The 21021-nt window shown below is 36.5% G+C and overlaps 2 pseudogenes; one reads left to right on the forward strand and one right to left on the reverse strand.

Annotated features, from left to right (window-relative positions):
• Nucleotides 1-11460: 11460 nt before the first annotated feature.
• On the reverse strand, nt 11461-11945 carry LOC149196362 (uncharacterized; annotated as a pseudogene).
• Nucleotides 11946-12657: 712 nt separating this feature from the next.
• Nucleotides 12658-18918, forward strand: LOC149196363 (FRIGIDA-like protein 3; annotated as a pseudogene).
• Nucleotides 18919-21021: the final 2103 nt, after the last annotated feature.

The raw sequence follows: 21021 nt of genomic DNA on the forward strand, positions 1-21021 counted from the left end.
TTGGTCTTCTATCTTCCACATCAGACCTGAGTCTCCATACACTTACTGTGAATTCATGGATCTGTTCATCCATCCAGCTATGGCAATGCTGATGAGCTCACCTCCTCCAAGACTCACTGATGATATGCAAAGGATTCTTCAGCTGTCAAAAGCTTATAGCATTGGGGATTGGTACTTCTACCAAAACCACACTGTCATCAGGATATATGGGTGTGATCTACCTCCTTTCAAACTACCCAAGTATGTGCCTATGAGGCTATTTGCCCTAGAGTACTTTAGGCAATTTGGCAGAGTTGATGTGCTTCACTTTTCAGGAAAAGGCAAAAAGGCACAGTTGAAGGTCAAAAGCCAACTTGGCCATTTTATCTATAATGAGAGGGAGCAAGGATGGAGGGAAGCAGAGAGAATGCTTGAGGCCCTTGGCCTGCAAACCAGTTTCCTATGGGTTCCCTATGACCCTAATCATTTCATAACTACGAGGAGGCTCAAATATAAGTTATCTGCCTATGATCACCATAATATCCCTCACATTGAAAAGTATGCAAACCAAGACAAATGGAGGAGAGGGACCTTAGAAGAGCCCTTGTCACAAGAAGAGCTGAACAACAGGGCACTAAGGAATCTAAAGAAGATGGCTGACCTTGAGCTTTGTTCACAGGTATTCACACTTCCAAGCACACAAACGGGAGCAGCTGAATCCTCCACAACTGCCAAGCAGCAAACTACCAAGGCTACTGAGAATATATCCAGCAGAGGCAAAGAAAAGCAAATGGAAACAGAGCAGACACATCAGGAGAAGGAGCAGTCACCTCCAGTGACCCAAGAGCAAACAGATAAAGGAGGGCAGCAGCAGGCAGAGCAACAACAGCAACAAGATCTGCAGCAAGAAGAAGGGCAACATGACAGTCAGCAGCCCTTACAGCAGGAGAGAGTAATTAATACTCCAACTTCCACTGAGCAACAGGCTCAGAACATAGTCCCTCCTAGGCCAGAAGTCACCACAGATGCCTCGGCCCTCCAAACTCCTCAAAAGGAGGACTTAAGCAGAAAAAGGGATAGAGAAACTCCCCTCACTTCATCTATCAACCAAGGAGAAAAGAGACAAAGATTAAATGATTTTTCAGAAGAGGACATAGCAATAAGACAGGCATTGGGCATGGGCCCACCCAGCAGAGAAGCTTCAGCAAGTTCCTTCCAGCAGGAACAGGACAGGACTATGGGAGGGGAGGTCAGCTCCTCCAGCCAGCAAAGAGAAGGACAAGTGAGCATCAAACAGCAATTTATAGACATCAAAAGGAGGAATGAGCCTATCAAAGTACAGCTGTACAATCATCTGCTAAACATGGCTCCTTCTAATCAGCAGAGACTTATGTCTGCCTTTGATGTAGGTGAAGGCAAAATGATCATGAGTCATTTTATGCCTACAGCACTGCAGCCCCAATCTGCCTCAGATTACCTCAGGACCAACCTGGAGGTCATGGCCAAAGACATACACCCAATGGACAAAATTGAACTGCATAAACAGACTGGTGAAATGGTGTATGCCTCTTTAGCAGACGAAACATTGGAAAATTATAAGCTAAAGAGCAGCCTCAATGCCACAGCCTCTCAACTGGAATTGGAGAAGGCATCATCCCAGGCGAAGGACAACAGAATAAGGTCCCTTGAAGACATAATCATCGAAATTGGGCATGATCCCAAAGATATTTCAGGGATACAGGAAATCTTGAAGCTAAGGGATGCTGACATGGCTGCCATGAGAAAGAAAATCAAGATCCCAGCTACCATTCACCCTCAGACAGATGAGGTAGCCCAACAAAGGCATGAGAAGGACACCACAGATTTATTAATCTCCATTTATAAACAGCTGGTCCAAGCACAAGAGAAGTTGGGAGAATCAGAGGCTGCAAAGGCAGCATTACAGGCATCTCTGAAACAAAGAGAAGAAGGGCAGACTTCTCAACCTCCACCTCAGATCATCAATCTGGAGGAAACTGCTCCTATCACTGCCCCTCCTCCTCAACAGACCGAGCAAACGGCAACATCTACTTCAGCAGCGCCAACAACTACAGAGCAGGCCCAAAGCCTAGATATGCAAAAGCTGAAAAACGAAATCCAAGTCCTGGAAGCTCAAATGTTGGAGCTCAATTCAGCCAAAGATTCTCTGGCTAAAATCAATGATAGATATGATAAATCCAAACAAACTGTGGCAGAGAAAGAAAGGGAGGTGAAAGCCCTAAAAAACAAAATAAAAGAGCTAGAGAATGATCTCAAGTTAGATAAAGTGGTGGCTGAATTGAAAGTAGTGCTATGGGCTAACATTGGTAAATCTATCAATGAGCAATGGCCATACATTGAAACTATCCATGAGCAACTAGAGCTCATCCCAAAGGCACAGAGGGAGATTCACAGATCAAGAGCTCAATTGGGCAGTATGCCTGAAGTGGCCACCAGAATGATCAATGTACTTAACCACAAAACAAGTTCCCAGTTAACTGCCATGGGAATTACAAACAGAACTGACACTATCCAAATGGTTAAAAGGGTTCTCACACTGAGAAACTTTGTGCAGACATTGGAAAGGAGAACCCAGGATATGCAGACTGAGGTGAACAAGTTTCTGGAAAAATTTCAAGTGTTGGAAAGCAGAGGACTCCTCGGCTTACTGAACAGCGCAGGGAGATTATTCACACATGACCAATATGCTAAAAGGGTCAATACATTTGCTACCAGCCAGATCAATGATAAGCCCAGCACCTCAGAGGAAACAGGGCCAGCCACAGGACAGTCTCTTTACAACAGAGTAGAGAATCTGTTTTTCATAATGAATGAGATCAATCACCTGTTTGGGGTAGCTCCCAATTTCTTCAAATACACAGAGGCAGAGGAGACAATGGATGCTATTCTCAGGCATCAACTCCCTAGTACGCAAGAATGGTGGACAAATGCAATACAGAAGATTTTGTAAACAGGGAGCCACTTAACAATTTTGTTTCTTAAAGAGTATCATGTGTCATGCAAAACACAGTTCAACGAGATCAGCATGCATGATGGGTTAAAGTTGAGCCAACTCAGCAGATGCATCAGCCAACAAAGCAGAAAAAGAAGACTACAGGTGGCAAGGCCGAGAAAATACAGCGCAACAAGAAATAAAGACGCATCACTCAGAGTTAAAGCAAGCCGGCTCAACCGACTCAATGACCTCCAAAGGTCAAATTACCCTCTGACAGACATAAAGAGCATTTATGCTGCATTCAAAGTGCAATAACTTCTTTTCCTACTTTCTGTACGCATTTATGAAGATATTTTCTCTCTCAGATGACTCAATACCTGAGATATTTTGTATAAGCATTACTATAAAGTCCCCTTCGCATGAGCTTGCAAGGGTTGTTGTTGATTTCTCCTAAAGAAATTCTTATGCTGTAATCCTTTCTGAAGTCAAATAAAGAAAGTGATGGAATTTCTCGGATTTCTGAAGTGTTGAATGCGTTCTGATGTCTGTTGATGACTGCTGGATTCCCGTGTATTTCACCATACAATAAGTCTCTGTAACTCTCTCTGTTAATTAGTTGTTTGTTAAATCCATATATGTTATCTGATTTTCAATACTAAGCAACAAGGAAAAAGAATAACTTTCAGGATTTATTCACTGAGTACCCTGAGTTCAATCTGTGTTGTTTATGAATGTTTTCTTCAGTTGTAATCTAGATAAGTGTAATTCTTAATTGCTGCACTTTCAGAATACACCTTTCACAGTAGCCTTTGTCCCAGGAATTCAAGTTATGCTCCTGTGCATTGTGCTCACTTTCACCTCACCAACTTAATAGAAAATTCTTAATTGCTTTCTATTAGTTGACATACATCACCATCTAATCTAATTTTGTTTGTCTAAAATACACAATAGGCCCTGCAGTTTGAACAACACCAGTCCTGTATATCAAGTCATTTCACAGCTCCAGACTCCATTGCCCAATGGTATTTCACTATCTAAACTCCACGTCATAAGACCTGAAAGAAATCATTCAACCAAACATAAACCAAAACCAGAGCATAACAGCTAGCCTAAAACACCATCATAACAGAGATAAATCATAAAGAGAGAGCCCTCTCTGATCACAGTTTGGCTAGAAACTGTGATCCAAAGATTGGTTAGTGGTTACCCTGACCGTATTCCCTTGGGAGTCATAGGAAACAACCTGGGTGTTAACAGAGTACATTCTAAATTTCTCATGAAATTTACTAAATTACAAGATGAGAAGTTACTCTACTGATCCACGGAAGCAAATTCACAATCAAGAACAAAATCATTAACATGAAAAAGGAAACATCACAAATGCACAAAGATTTATCCAGGGGAAAGAAACTTCTCAAAACCCCTTACTATGTGTATTGCATTAATCAAAAAATCTAAATGAATACAATATTCTTGCTCAAGCTTGAGCACACCCTACACCTGTATCTTCTATCATTTTCCTGACTGACTGAACCTGGGCAACACCTAGCCAATTTTTCAATCCTCCAAGCTCCCAATTATTTGCAATGTTCCTTTAGGAAAGTAGCCCCTATTAAATAGGAAATTCCCTCATTTGGATTGTGCAATTCCTCTAGGTCCTTCGTCTGATTACATGCACCATCTGTACACATTGGAATATGCTACAACTAATAGTACACTGCCTTGGAATCTCCATCTTAACTGGGTAACTTGAATTCTCTACATGCATGAGCTAATTTACGCTGATTGATTGGTTATCTGGATGATCACTGTGTGTGATTGAAGTTACACTACACAACTTGACCTTCCACTAGTTTCTCCAATAGTTGGAACTAATTTAACTGTCCAAAATCAATTTCACTGAATTAAATTACTACAACTAAAATTAACTCAACCTAGGCTCCTAAAATTTAGGAACCTACTGCACACACTGAAATTCATGCCCCTACCTCGAATTAACTGAGCTATACTCCTAATTTTTAGGAATCAACTTAAGTGAGATGAAATTGAACTCATTAACTCTAATTCAATGTTATTAATTGAGTGACAAGAGCGATGTCACCTTAGTTAAGTCCTCCAAGTTGTCTGTTGATGTGGAATTTCGAATTTCCTCAATTTTAATTAAGGAAAAATTAAAATTAAGACTTTCTCGCTGCATTTTCAGCACTTTATTTGTGTCCATGATCCGATCAATTGTGGCTAGTTCCATGCAGTTTAGGTTGAGCTATGTTGGTGTTAACTATTCTTCAATGTCTGATGTGTCCAACAATAGTGGAAAGTATGGTTGAAGGATGTCCACAATGAACATTGGGTGTAGGTTGAGGAATGGGGGGACATTGAGCTCGAAAGCATTGTCTCCCACAACCTTGTTGATCGTGTTAGGTTCGTATTAGAGTGATCGTAGTTTCTGATGGGCTCTGGCAAGGCATTATTTTTGGAAATGAAACCAAAAATTTTCGCCTACATGAAAATTATGTGGCACCTAATGCTGGTCATGTCTCTCCCTATACTTTGCATTGGAATTATCCAAGATGTTGTGCACCTACTGGAAAATGTGTTGGATGCCTTCAATAAACCTGGTTTCTTTATCAAATTTAGATTGCACATGTCCAGATTTTGTCTGTGTAGGCACATTAGGCATGGAAACATCAATCATACACACTGGTTTAAATCTCAAACCCACTTGAAAGGGACTGTAGCTACTCAAGCTATGGAGAGCTTTGTTATAACGGTGATACACATAATTAAGGTTCTCATCCCAGGTTTGTGGCTGCTTGGAGCTGTAGATGTGTAGTATCTGCACTATCATCATATTGAAGAACTTTGTCTGGCCATCAGTCTAGGGATAGAATGTAGTTGAACCCTCTATCCCAGTTTGATATAATGGTTTACGAGATCCCAAAATGTACCCACACACCTTCAAAGAAGAGTTTGGTAATTTCCTTTGTTGTGATACTCTTCTTGCAAGTCGCCAATATAGCCATCTTAGGAAATATGTCGATGACCATAAATACACAGTGATTCCCATGTTTGGTAGAAGGGGTGTCAGATAAAAAACCCATGGAGATGAATTCCCAGGGCTGGATGGGAGTAGGAAAAGGACTGTACGGGCCTTACTTCTTGATGGTTGGCTTGGTGATGGTACATGCAGTGCATGATATGATATATTTTCCAACATTCTGTTGGAGTCTTGGCTAATAAAAATACCTATGTAGTACAACAACAATTTTTTCGACGCCAAAGTTTCCCACGACTCGACTGTAGTGTTCCTCCCAAATCAATTTGGAACAATTGCTTAAAGGAACATAAAGGTGGCTTGGGTAGCATAAGAATGCATCCTAGAGGTGGAAATTTGGAACTTGCTTGCCATCCACTAGCATTTTGTATGTGGTGGCGAACTTTGTATCATCCTTGTATAGTTGCGAACATCTAGAGGTCTTGTGGCCATAAGAGTTGAGAACAATAGTTAGTGTTGCAACTGGGGCCCGATTGAGGTCGTCTACAATATGATTGGTGTTGCTCTTTTTGTATTTAATGTTTAAGTAGAATTGTTGTAGATATGTAAACTGCTTCTCATGGGGATCATTGTGCAAGTTCCTTTGTGTATGTATAAACTGAAGAGGTCAGTGATCTATGTGGATAACCATCTCCTTCCCTAGAATGTAATGTTTCCAATGTCTGCAAGCCTACATGACAGAATGCATCTCTTTAACATAAGTTGGGTATTTCCAAAGTGTATCGAAAAGTGGGTCATTGTGATAGACCACCAGATGCCTTTCTTGGGTGAGTATTTTTCCAATAGCATAGTCAAAGGTGTTTGTCTCAATTTCACATGGTTGTTGCAGGTCTATAAATGCGAGTACAAGTGTAGAACAGAGGTGGTGCTTTAGCTCAAGGAACACCTTGAAAATTATTTGTTGAGTAAGTTTGTTGAAAATTATGTGGGGTATCAATTCACTCATATAGCATCAGGGCCACAGTGTTCATCAGTCTTCGTGGCAAGAGAGAAGTGAAAAACGATCAAGCCTTATCCTCATCAATGGTATTTCTCGAAAAGGGTGGTTAATTAATCATATTCCAACTTAAAATTTAATTGAAAATTCTTCGATATAAGGGGATGAGAGAATTTTATATAAGTTTCTATAAAATATAGTTAAACCATTTGGTCATCATAAATAATAAATCTAAAATGCAGACTTCAACTTGAAAATAGAATTGAAGAAAATGGAATTTAATATAATCCATGACACATAGACACAAGTAATGAACAATGATATTTCTTTTAAGTATCTATTTATTGATTATGAAAAAGGGGCACTCCACCCAAACATAGGCTCCTTGTTGCACCAACTCTCATTGTAATAGAGGCCAACACTTAAGCTAAAACTCTAGATCAATGCCAATGCCATGTGTCGACGTTGCTTCATTATTTTTTATAACTAAATAATGCAAATACATGCCTAATAATCCTTTGCAGTCGAGCATTCTTAGACAAAAACAACAAATTTACGAACGTTATTGAGGTTTGCTTGAGGTTATTATCCCAATCCCAACATATTCCAAGAAGGGTCAATAGGATGGACATGACCATTACATGCAATCAACATTGGTGGTAGAGTCCCTAAATGCTAGAGAGTTAGATTGGAATTTGGATTATGCAAAAATACCATGTGCATCATTAGTGAATTGTGAACTTGTAGATCTAGCTTATTTAAAATACCAATGGTAATCCAAAATTTTTAAGCTATTCTTGATCAAGGATTTGAACAAACAAGGATTGTGTTCAACTTACTTCTTTAAGCCAATATTGATAGATTCTGCAAAAATACCATGTGTATTCTTAGCGAACTGTTAATTTGTAGATCTAGATATAAAATACCAATGGTAATCCAAAAAATTTAAGCTAAGATTAATCAAATATTTGAACAAGGAAGCGTAACATTCAACTTACTTCTGAAGCCAATAATGATAACTTTCATGGATGTTTGTCTTTCTCTATGGTTGCAAATCAAGGATGTCGATTCCATATGCCCATGCACATTGCTCTAGATCAAAATTCTTTGATATAAGGGGATGAGAAAAATTTAGATAAGTTGCTTTTACAATATAATTAAACCATTTGGTCATCATAAATCACAAATTTAAAATGCAAACATAAAATTGCAAATAGAATTGAACAAACTAGAATGCAATATAATCCATGACAAATAATCACAAGTTATGAACACTTACATTTCAAGGAAGTATCTACTAACTAATTGTGAAAAAGGGACACTCCACCCAACCATAGGCTCCTTCTTACACGAAATCTCATTATAATAGATTTCAACCTTTATGCTAAAACTTAAATCCACAAAGGTGATTTACCTATGGTTGACTTAAACTCTCTTCATATAGTCCAATTCCTCTATTCATAATCAATTTTCCACCTACAATAACCCCAATCCATAACATCCTTTCTCGTCTACTTGTAATCCAAGGAATGGGATCGGTTTCACCAATGAGCAATCCATTAGGCTAATGCACTTTCCTCCAGGGCTCCAACATATGATGGCCAACCATTTTCACTGTTAGTATTCCAAATATTTTAAATTGTAGATAATTTTCACAATGATAACAATTTTCGTTACAGATAGTCTTCATTACATTCATAAATATTGCACTGTAACTCAACATAATTTCTACATCAATTCTATGGTTGGTTATATAGTCAGTGTGTTGTGTCCTTAAGTGGATAGAGTATATAGACTATCTACACTGACCTTAGGCTATAAAAAACTAGTTTCTTTATCCAAAAAATTCTCCAAACCCAAAATTTCTTTTTAAATAGAATAATTCATATTCATAATTTAAATATTCAATTAAATGGCATAACACATACTCTTTCCTATGCTATAGCCTTAAGGTGTTTACTTTGTAACATATGGTGCAATTTCTAGTATTAATATTATTAGATTTAATAGCTTTGAATTAATAATTTGAGGAAATGTTTGTATCTAGATGGATTTGATCCCTCTTCGGGCAAGATAGATCTGCGATTAGATGTATCTAGGTTGGTTTTTAACACAAAAATTATAATTATTTAAAAAGACTATTAATTAATATCTATCACATCATAAAAATATATTAAAATAATAATATTTATAAAAAAAGGAAAATCATTTCTTTAATAAGAATAATACATATTTATGTAAACCACCAAATTCCAAGTTCAGATCTCTCCAGGCCAAACCAACAAAGAAAGAAACATTCATAACTCATAAATTTTATATATGTCATTACTTACACACATCAATTAAGCAAGTTTCATATAAAAAAATTAATTAATCAATTTAATTAAAATGAAAAAAAGAGCATAACTACTTTTGAGATAAATCTCAATCTTTTATTTGTGACTATTAAAATATTCCAATAAGGTTTCAAATCTCTATCATCCACCTCATTATTGATAATTATATTAAAATTTTAGATGCCCTATTCTAAAATAGAAAAATCTCATAAAATCTCCATGTATTCCCTAAAATATTTGAATGGATGGTGGCTAAACTACCAATTACAATAGATATTCTATAAAAGAAAGTGATTTCTCTTCAAGTTGGGATATCATAAAATGGTAGAATTAGATCTTTTCAATTTATCCCAATTGCCTCTCCTATCACTTAAATTCTCGGACATTACGTAACAAAGAACTTTACATCAAATCATTTCCATAATTTTATAAATTTAACCTTGTTATTATTGAAAAATAAAAAGATTAGACTCACTCGAGTTCTTCTTACTAAATCCTGCAAAACATTTCAAAAATACCCTACATCTCTTTAATAGGCAATCCAAAAATATCCTACCTCTCTTTAATACGCAATCCAAGGAATAGAAAAGGGAAAAAATTAATAATTGTGAATTCAAAAAGAAATTAAATCAATTAAAACTATTTTATTTCTATCTCCTTTATATCATATTAATAAAAAAATTAAACCACGTATATGTTTAATCCCCCTAAATTGTACAGTTAATGATTAGATGACGTTGAGTGATGTATGGTTATTGATTCAAGGAGTTAACTAAGTTTAAAACTATACTAGCAATTGCGCCAAATGTTGCAAAGGAAATGTTGTAAGTCGGTAGCATATGAGGAGAGAGCATAGATTAAAAGTGATGTGTTATGATATGTTATCTAAATGCAGCCCAATTTGAAGAAAAGAGAAATTTTAATGTTGCCCTCCCTTTGCCTTGTGTCAAAGGAAACACCGTAAGTGGGTAACATGTGGAGGATGAGCATAGATGAACACAAAATTATGCATTGGGAGTCCTTAGGTTTGTTTTTGGAAAACTCTGTACCAGATCTAGATTTAGTATCACCTTTTCCAATCTCATTCTTTGCAACAAATTTGAGATCCAAAAGTCGACAATAGGCCTTATGTGTTTCAAAATTGATTTCACTTGCTTCTAATATCATATTGAGTAGAATGGAATTAGCTGAAAAATTTAAATCAACAAAGAACTATTTTGAAATACAGTATCCAACTCATACCTTGAAAGGGGAGAGACAATGTATGATAAGTTAAGAAGAAAGCCCATGAATCCCTAACAATACACTCATTCTATGCTTTCTAGGGTTTAAAGCAACCAAGTTGCCTCAATTAAATGAGCTCTAATAAAATTACTAGAATTGAGTTTTTTCTCATTCATAAAAAATTGAAAGATAGTCATAAACCCCATGAGGTCCAAACTACAAGTCATTTTAAGTTGTTGACCATTAAGGTGCTCCATTAAACCAAATGGTATTGAAATTCTATAGAAAATTTTTCCAACTTCATTTTCATGGGGATCCCACAATAATCCAAGGGTTGTAGGGGCTTGGTACCATATTGTAAATGAAGCCGAAGAAGTCATGGAGGCTTACATGAAACTATAGAAAACAAATGTTAGTATTAATGAAGCTATGGCACAATAAGTTGTGGATTTTGAGCATTTGAATGTGGATGTTAAGCATTTGAATGTTGGTTAAGAAGATTGAATCTCAGGGCCTGGTTTCCCTCCCTTATCCAAAAAAAACTTCACACGTATCGATCGAATATGGTTTGATGACTAAGTCAAAAAGAGATTAAAATATATAATATATACTAAAAGAGCTAAGAGACAACAATGGATTCATTTCAAGAACAACAATAGAGGGACAAGTTATAAACCCATTCCTTGAGTTCATCCTATCCAATGTGATCAATAAACTGATGCAACATCCACATAAGATATACCCATATTGACCTAAATTAGCAATATCCATTTGAGTATTATATTGTAATCTATATAAGGATTACAAACACAACCAACATGATGACAAGAAAATAAGCAATAGTAATTGAAATAAATTGTCTACATGTAGATGGTACAAATAATTGTCATAATGAAGTTTTAACAACTATCTTCAACTCTAAGGACAAGGAAAATGTAATGTAAGAACAAATAGATCAAAACTGCAATAGTTGACGAGAGTCATAAATAGATGATTCAAAAGACCTCAACAACGACACATTAGTAAATTGTTTGCTTCCCCAGTGCACCATGCTAGGTTGATCATGAGAATGATTAGTTTGTGTTTCCAAAGACCTATACATCAGATCTATAGTGCCTTGAATATATTGTGAGATTGCAGCCTGAGAGCCCTTGAAACTTCTCCCCGGCATGCCAAAAATAATTCCTCCAAATTTTCCCATTTTGCCTGCATTGGAAACAAGTGGCTTACCTTGGTGGTGTTTATCCATAGAATTCACAATAGCTGCAAGGAACCCACTTGTTGCAAGATTAGTAGAGGACCGGGGATACATTTTAATAACTTGTTTGTTGCAAAAAGACCAAAGTTGTGTTGTACTCCTTGCATCAATGATGTTTGGGCCATAAGAGGTTAATCCTCTAGGATAAGTTGATCCATTGTGAGACCTGACCGCATGCTCATATCAGTTGAAGTTGGAAGTTGAGAGTTTGAATGTGGGTTAAGAATATTGACTTTTAGAGCTTAGTTTCCTCCCTTCTCCAAAAATACTTCACACGTAGCCATAGAACATAGTTTGATGACTAAGTTCACAAGAGATGAAAATATATGATATATACTAAAAGAATTAAGAGACACCAATCATGGATATTTTGATGAAATGCTCATATACTAAAAGAATTAAGAGACATCAATCATGATTATTTTGATGAAATGCTAATTCTTTGACAGTGCATTTATTTGTTATATTTATTTGAAGGAAACTGGGGATGAAGGTTCCATACCCTTAGCGTAGTTCTATTGCAGAGAGCCATAACGCGTGGGCACATATTCTACAAACAAGCCACCGTTGACCTTTTCCATCTATGCTATCGATTTTGGATTGATTTATTTAGATGGCTCACAAGGTACCCGGAAAAATGGACAAAATGGGAACAAAGGGTTGGCCACCTAATTTTGGATCTTATGTTTACACACTAAAACTATATTCAAATACTAATAGTGAACTATATTCTTTTACATTGCACATTGTAGGAGTAATTCAAATGTATGGAAGCAAAACTTGTGCCAGATTCAACTGTCCTTGAGGGCTTAATATAGATGATATTGAAAAGGCAGGAGAGTGTCTTGCATTTCAGGATGGATGTGCAAACTCTTTGAACAAATCCTTACTAAGATGGATGTTTTAAATGTGGGAGTTCTTTTTCATCAAGTGGTTTGGATGGTTTACAAATTCATTCAAATAAACTTACCTTTGTGGAAACAGTCTCGATCGGTGGTATTGATAGGCGTGTTAAGTCCCTAGTTGATAAACATGGCGATCTTTGCTTCACGGCAAGAACCCTCATGCGTTAACCTAAGGCGCAAGTAATGCAGAGTAGTAGGAAGAGCATGGTCATGGTCGTTGTGTCTCTTTCAAGATTTTTTTTGAAAGTCCACACACTTTCCTATGAAATCATGTCATGTTATATGAAATTATGAAATGATACCTATAATAGGACCCCTCCACCGTATAGATTTGTTTCAGTGCACAAAAATAATATATGAATATACTCTCCATGGCACAAATTAGAGACAAAATCCATACCATTTCACCCACAACAACTACCATCCTCGGTATCGTAAATACAAGTTCAACAATCGCAAACAATCACATCCACCATACTCTAGTTAGCAAACAAAAGTATTCTATCTTTATGTTATTAAAGTCCCTAATCTCTGCAAAATCAAAGGGAAGATTTTGAAAAAATTCTGCACATTTGTATCTGTATCTGACCTCGTCTTCTTCACTACTATTGTGAGTGATTTCTTCGGAACTATGCACAACATTTACACTACGCAACATTTATAGTCTCAAAGAACATTAAAACCCGAGAGAGATAGTTAGTTAGTTAATTAAGGAGTTGGGTAACACTTGGTAAAGTGTATTTAAGGGTGGAAAACATTTGACTTGTCTAACATCAGACCTATATAAGGAATATAGGTAAGACAGGAGGGGGCTTCGGGCTTAATTATAACACATATATTAAATTGTTTAAAACTGTACTAACATACATATATATAAAACAATATTGAATTTATGTTAAATATTTTTCTTATTTTCATATTTCTATATCTGATCAATAAATAAATAAATAAAAATATTTATTAATTAAAGGAAGGTAATTACATAATTTTTAAATCTTTAAAATATATAGTTTAATTTAATTTTAGTTATTAATGTTAAAATAATTTTTTTAGCAAACAGACAGTATGCAACATGGACCTAATTTGTCTTTTATTTTTCATTATTTTATGCCGGACTCACCACATATTTTTTTTTTCCAAATATTTGTTACAATATTAAAATGAAATATATTTAACATAATTAAAGTTCAAAACAGTTATCATTTTCATAAATATACTAATTTTATATTTTAACATTATATGTTTGATTAACTTTTAACTTTAACTTTAAATTATACTTTATTATATGTTTTGTCCAATTCAGAATTTTTGACAAGATTATGAAAAATTTGGGCTTTGTTGTTAAACTTGAAGATTTTGGTAGGATTTGTGGTATTATCAATTCACTCGCATTTAGCATTATCCTCACGGCGGTCGTTGGTATAAAATTAATTATATTATTTTGGCCAAGTATATATATATATTTTTGATTCTTCTTACGCACCTTTATATACAATGCGGTTGTGATAAAGGAAGAGCTGTGTGCGTAGAAGTTACGTTGAGGACGGAAATGGTTGAATAACAACTCCACTGAAAATGATTTGTGGTATCAATTCACTCCTCTATCGCGTTACCCCCACGGCGGCAGTTGGTCTTCGCCGCACGAGAGAAGAAAAACAAATTAAAGATCCATCCTCCCTTTCGGACTGCCACTGTCTCCACTGGTTGTCTTCATGTATTTTTTATTGCATCCTGGAAGAGGATATCCACTGAAAATGATTTGTGTGGTATGAATTCACAACTATATCGCGTTATCCCCACGGCGGCCGTTGGTCTTCGCGCACGAGAGAAGTCAAGTTGAGGATGGAGAATGAGTGGTATAAAATGGTTGAATAACAACACCACTGAAAACGATTTGTGTGGTATCAATTCACTCCTATATCGCGTTACCCCCACGGCGGCAGTTGGTCTTCGCCGCACGAGAGAAGAAAAACAAATTAAAGATCCATCCTCCCTTTCGGACTGGAACTGGTTGAATACCAAATCCACTAAAAATGATTTGTGTGGTATCAATTCACTCCTCTATCGCGTTACCCCCACGGCGGCAGTTGGTCTTCGCCGCACGAGAGAATAAAAACAAATTAAAGATCCATCCTCCCTTTCGGACTGGAACTGGTTGAATACCAAATCCACTAAAAATGATTTGTGTGGTATCAATTCACTCCTATATCGCGTAACCCCCACGGCGGCCGTTGGTCTTCGCCGCACGAGAGAAGAAAAACAAATTAAAGATCCATCCTCTCCGTTTTGGCCACAGAGTCTTCCAAAGAAGGTGAGCTGTGTGTTCTTGTCTATATATACACGGTGGCTGTAAAGCCGTGTAAGTCGGGTTGAGGAGGGAGGAGGAGTGGGCATCCATTGGTGTGGTATAGCATCCAAAGAAATCGCTGAATAAGTGCATTCAAAATTATTGGTGTGGGGAATCAATTCACTCGTATAACGTCAGCCCCGCGGTGGCCTTTGGTCTTCTTGTCACGAGAGAAGTGAAAAAATCTGGCCTTTTAGAAAAGGGGATATGTCAAAGAGTTTATAAGTTTTAAAAATAAACAAAATATACACAGCATCGATGGTTGATTAATCATATTTCAATTTAAAATTTAAATAACTAGCATTTATACCAAATGTTGCAAAGGAAATGCCGTAAGGTATAAATTGAGGAACAATTTCGACATGGGAATGGGAAAATGTACATAAAATGATGATATGTAGCATAAATGAGATTCTAAAGATGTATAAATTGAAGTTTATTTAGGGTGCTTAAGTCTATATATTTTTTTTTAATTATTGAATTAATATTGCATATAAATCTCATAAAATTCAACCAACTTATAATTGAGGGCTTTGATCTCTAAATTTGACTTTGGGTCATTAACATGGTAATGCACTGTCTCAACCACTAAACCACATAACAACAAACAAAAGACTACAAAATGTTACGATCATTACTATAGTAAACCCAATGACTCTACACACAATAATTTATTCTTTACTCGAAGAGAATATTGCTTAACCATATCCACAAAAATATTGCAAGGTGGAAAGCATTATGTAGAACAAAATCTCTGTTATTATAACTTGTAAGTTGTAGCATTGTTCCAACCAATAAAACTATCTTCACATTTTGGAAGATCAAATGGAAATAAGTTTTGAAGAATTCAATAAAAAATGTCCAAGATCATTGGATCACATGATTAATGGTACCCTGTCCTATGAATCTAATATTTTTATGCACTTACAATTAAGGGAGAAAACAAGGTCCAAACAATGTATACCACAGGGACCAATAAATAGTATATTTGCTAATCCTTGCTAGGATCAGAAAAAACAACATTACTTCTCCTTAAATCCCTCACAATCAAATTATACAATTGTTGTACAACACAAGGCCCATGTTGTTGTCAATAGTTCTGATTGAGAATGCGACCAGATTCCTTCAATCTCATACAGTGATTAATGCACCAATTATACAATTGTTGTACAACACAAGACTCATGTTGTTGCCAATCAAGCAATAGTTCTGATCGAGAATGCGCCAGATTCCTTCAATCTCATATAGTGATTAATGCACCAAACACAGATGTACTAGTTGCAACGACTTTTATATCATTTTGCTGATGTTGTCATGTCAAAATCAATGTGATACAATTAAGTCGCCTTTAAGAAGAACCTCATTGCAATTTCTATACAAGGATGTCTGTCTTATCATTACTCATTCCAATTTCACCTCTTTTATTGTCAGACTTCACGAATTAGCCTCCAAATGCTTGCTTCATCCACAGACCAGTGAATTACCTTTATAAATATTTTGTTTGAGCATTGGAACTCAATAACATTTACAAAATTATAAAAAGTTTATCTCCAATCAATTTCTTTTCTTTTCTTTTTCTTTTTCTGATTTCCACTTATTATTGTTATATAAATATCTAAACTCATTTTATAATACTTTAAAAACAGAAATTTTCAGATATTATAATCCCTAAATCCTTTCTTCCCATTCTTAATGACTTTTGCAATTGGAAATAGGGCTTTGCAATTAGGTTCCCTCTGCATTAAACTCTGCAACTGACCCACCACGGTTAGTGTTGGAGTCCTTGGAGGGGTTTTATTCTCTTGAACAAAAGTCAAGTGACAAGAAAGAGTCTGGGCTCCCGGCTCTACACCGGGCCTGTACATTATTACTGAAATCTCTTGTACCTGTTTTGGCAGATCCTATTTTGGGTGTTGAACATCCAGTTCTGCCCTTAAATACAAAGGAGCAAGCCAAAAGTATTGCACATGAATGGAAGTCGAAGATAAACCTTGAAGGAGATGTTGCCAATGGCAATTCGTTGGAGGCCCAGGCCTTCTTGCAACTTCTAGCTACTTTTGGAATTGCGTCAGAGTTTGATAAAGATGACTTATGCAAGCTTGTTCTTGCATTTTCACGGTGCAGGCAGACACCTGAACTCTGTCGTTCCCTTGGACTTGAATAAAAAATGCCAGCTTGGCTGGCTGGTGTTCTGTAATGTTAGCCTCAGTGGCTAGGCTGGCAAAATTTCCATCCATTTTGGTAGATAGGCTTTTTGTTGTTTTTCTGGCATTCATGGCTAGCTTGGTTTTTTTGAGGGACTGGTGGATTTTATCAGTAAACTTGGTTGTGGCTGATTGAGTTGAAGATAAATTTTGGTAATCCTGGCTGTAGTAAACCTTCCCAACGTTTTTTGTTTAGTCCAGTGAACGGGTTTCTAAGTTGACGGGGTTGGTAGTCTTTTCTTTAGATCTCAACATTTCATATGCAAGGCAGACACTGAGTGGCCTCTACTAGGTAGACATCTTTTTATGAGGTAGAAAGTTGTATGTAAGTTATTTTGTTGATATTAATAAAGGCACCTGAAGATGATCAGCGATGGTAAAGTGTCATAAGGCCTTTCAAGAGTGGGGAACTGTTTACTTACGAAAATGGTCTCAAGCTGGCATAGATGTTATCTTTATTGACAAATCCGTTGAAGTTGTCTGTATTGTTTTTTCTTTCACAGTAAACTGTCTTTTGGTATTTCAAATGTTTGTGACATATTCAGATTAACTGAAAATTTTGTGACAATTTCATGCAGATGTTGTAGAAACCCTGGTCAATAGTGGAAAACAAATTGAGGCAGTCAACTTTGCTCATGCATTTGGGCTGACAGAGAAGTTTGCACCTGTTCCTTTGTTGAAAACAAATTGAGGCAGTCAACTTTGCTCATGCATTTGGGCTGACAGAGAAGTTTGCACCTGTTCCTTTGTTGAAGGAATATCTGAAAGATGCTAAGAAAGTTTCTCAGGCAAGTTTAAAAAGCGGGAATAACTCTACTGTTGCACAAGTACGATTGTATTACTGTTATACAAAATGTCTTGTTATGTCATGATCATTTTGGCTTAGTATTGTTGGTTATATCGGAAGTTCCTTTTTTGACCGATATTTTTATTTGCTGCTACAGAATGAAGTAAATACAAAAGAGATTTCTGCTTACAGAGCTGTTATAAAGTGCATTAAGGAGCACAAACTTGAATCGCAGTTCTCACCAGATCCTCTTCAAAAGCGTGTAGCTCAGCTAGAGAAAGCTAAGGCTGATAGAAAAAGGTCTGCAGGTGTTGTTAAGTCTCAACCTAAGCGTCCTCGTGCCAATGGAGGAAATGCTGGTGTATATATGCCTCCGTTAAGTGCAGATGAAAGAACTCCGACTCTTTATGCTTCTTCCAATGGTGTAGACAGAAGCTTTTATAGGTCTTTGGATAGAGTACAATATTCTGGTGCAGCTCCAGGTGTTACATCCTACAACCTACAGGGCCAAAATGCATATGACAGATCAAACCAAGGATTATATGGAGCAGGCTATGGTGTTGGAAATAGGACTCCAGTCTCGCTCTCAAGGCCATATATGTATCCATCAGATAACATGGGGCCTTCGTTGTTGGGTTCCGATTCTTACAATTCCTCTACTAATTACAACAACCATCACTTTGGCAGTAGACTGCCTGCCCCTCCTCCAGCTTATCAGTCTTCTTTTATACATTAGGTAGGTACGGTGCTTATCTTACCGTGGTCAAGCAAGTTCTGATCTTATCAGGCCCCATAAAACCTTTTCTATTGGATGTGGCTGGTAGTAAGCACTTAGCTTTGAAGAGGTTTTTTTACTTTGTTTCTGTAAATCTAAAAGATTGGCAAAGTTCATTTGGCAGCTTTTCACAATTTTCAGTGGTGTTTTCTTCTATTAAGGAATTTTATTTTTGTATGGTATTGAGTGCTTCATCACTTTCCCAGGTTACTATATACTGTAGTGTTTACAGTTCAAAGATGATTCTATGCATAATTTTGGTATTTTTTTATTTGTTTGACAAATTAGAGAGGATCAATCTGTCTCTTTGTGGAAGATTAAAATTTGGTGAATAATATATCATTTGTGATCTTGTTCGGAGCTCATAACACAAGACTTTCAATTGCATTGTATGCCGAGGGCTGGTCTTGTGCTGAATATGATTTAATTGTCCACTTGCACGTTACCTCATTGGTACCTGTTTACTCTATGCCTATGAAGCGAATCAGATTTTATTTTGATTAGTCCAATTGTAAGGCTATTTTTGAAACTGGACCCTGCCCCTCTTAAGCTGCTGCATGATTTAAATCCCCCTTTTTGAGCAGAAATGATTTGTAGTGCTAGTGGTATAGTTGTTATACCCTGCATTAATATTTTTGTGTTCTCTGTAACAAGGACAAAGCACATTGGAGTTATATGTCCCATCTAGAACTAGCAATTGTCTCAAAAGGTACAAAGAGAGGCCGATAGGATTATTAAATTAGAATTGTTGAATTTCTCTAGAAGAGATGTTGGTTCAAGCCTACAAGGAGCAAATAGATTTGATGTTTGGAGTTCTATGCTTTTTAGATACCATATTTCTTTAAATACAACTTAATTTTAGAAAAAGTTCAACCGCAATGCAGTTCTGCCATGCAGACATACACTTAAATCGCTATTGGGCTTATGATATTGACAAATTCAAAATAAACTGGTATACAAGAGAATGTACCAAGCTAAACCATAAGTTACACATCTTCAAACCTAAAAAAGCACATAACAATGGTTTGGCATATCAATAGCGATATCATAATTGCTTTTCCTTCCACATACATACAATTGCTCCAAAGGCAAGGACAAGAAATTTTTTCAGCGCTAGTGAGCACCAGTGGGTCACCAAAACGAGTGACCACTAATGGCTTTCACATTTATACAAGGAATTGGCAAGGGACTTTACATGGACCCCACTCAACTTCAGACACACCTTCAGCCAATATGGAGAGTGATTGAAATTGAACATAGCTAAGTAGTGGCATTGGCTCACAGTAATACACCAAGTATAAAATATTTAAGCTTTTACAGAAGCAAGGAGTAAGAAAAATTATGAAGCTCAGAGAAGTAGATTTAAATCAATCAAAGCTTGTTGAACGGCTATAATGTCCATAGAAATAATCTTCCAATGTTCTGATCTCATGTACAAGATTTACACTTTTATCTGGACAACTGTTTGATACCAAACCATCATCAACTCCAAGCATTGCAAGTGATAGATGAGTTTGGATGTCACAACTCCCAGAGTTTTCTCCAGATTCATCCTCAATCAATTCATCTAATTCCATGGACATTGTCAATTACCTCTTGGTCCAATAAGGTAGGTCATCTCCTTCTCCTCGTAGTAATTTCAAAGTCTGCAATAATAAGTTACAGACAAACAATGAGGAAGAATAAGTTCACGTTCTTACATTAACATTTATCCATTGTTTGAAATTTCACAAAGTCAGTTTAATGCAAAGGTAAGCCACTTTATTTGGGGAAACCAAAGCTTTCAATTCAAATCTTGCAATCCAGATTTCAGCTAGGATAGTGATTCTCAGGAAAGCTATATACTCTCTTGATATTGGAGCGAAAGCAGATATGCTGGCTCTTCTTGCCTATTCAGGGAGGGGTAATTTGCATACTGAAGCTTTGGTTTGAGATATGATGTAATCTCTTTTGCTAATATTCAAAGAATATTATATTTCATTAATGGAAAAATAGATTATTGGCAATTGAGGCTTTGAATATTTTGCCATAATCCACCATCAGCATTTAGGGCTAACCTGTTTAAGGGTGATGATTTTACAAATTGAACTACTAAACAAATGTTTAGATTACAACCCTAAACACTAGGTCTAAACACCCTTTACTCTATGTCAGAAGGATATCAACTCGATATTTCATGTGCCATTCTTCGTTATGGGAAAAAACAATTCTAGCACTAACTCCTCACAGGAAAGGAAATG

The sequence above is a fragment of the Pinus tabuliformis genome, chromosome 2_2 (assembly GCF_031772625.1).
Source record: "Pinus tabuliformis cultivar Carrire ecotype Pingquan chromosome 2_2, CPIR1, whole genome shotgun sequence".
In the NCBI taxonomy this organism is placed as follows: Eukaryota; Viridiplantae; Streptophyta; class Pinopsida; order Pinales; family Pinaceae; genus Pinus; species Pinus tabuliformis.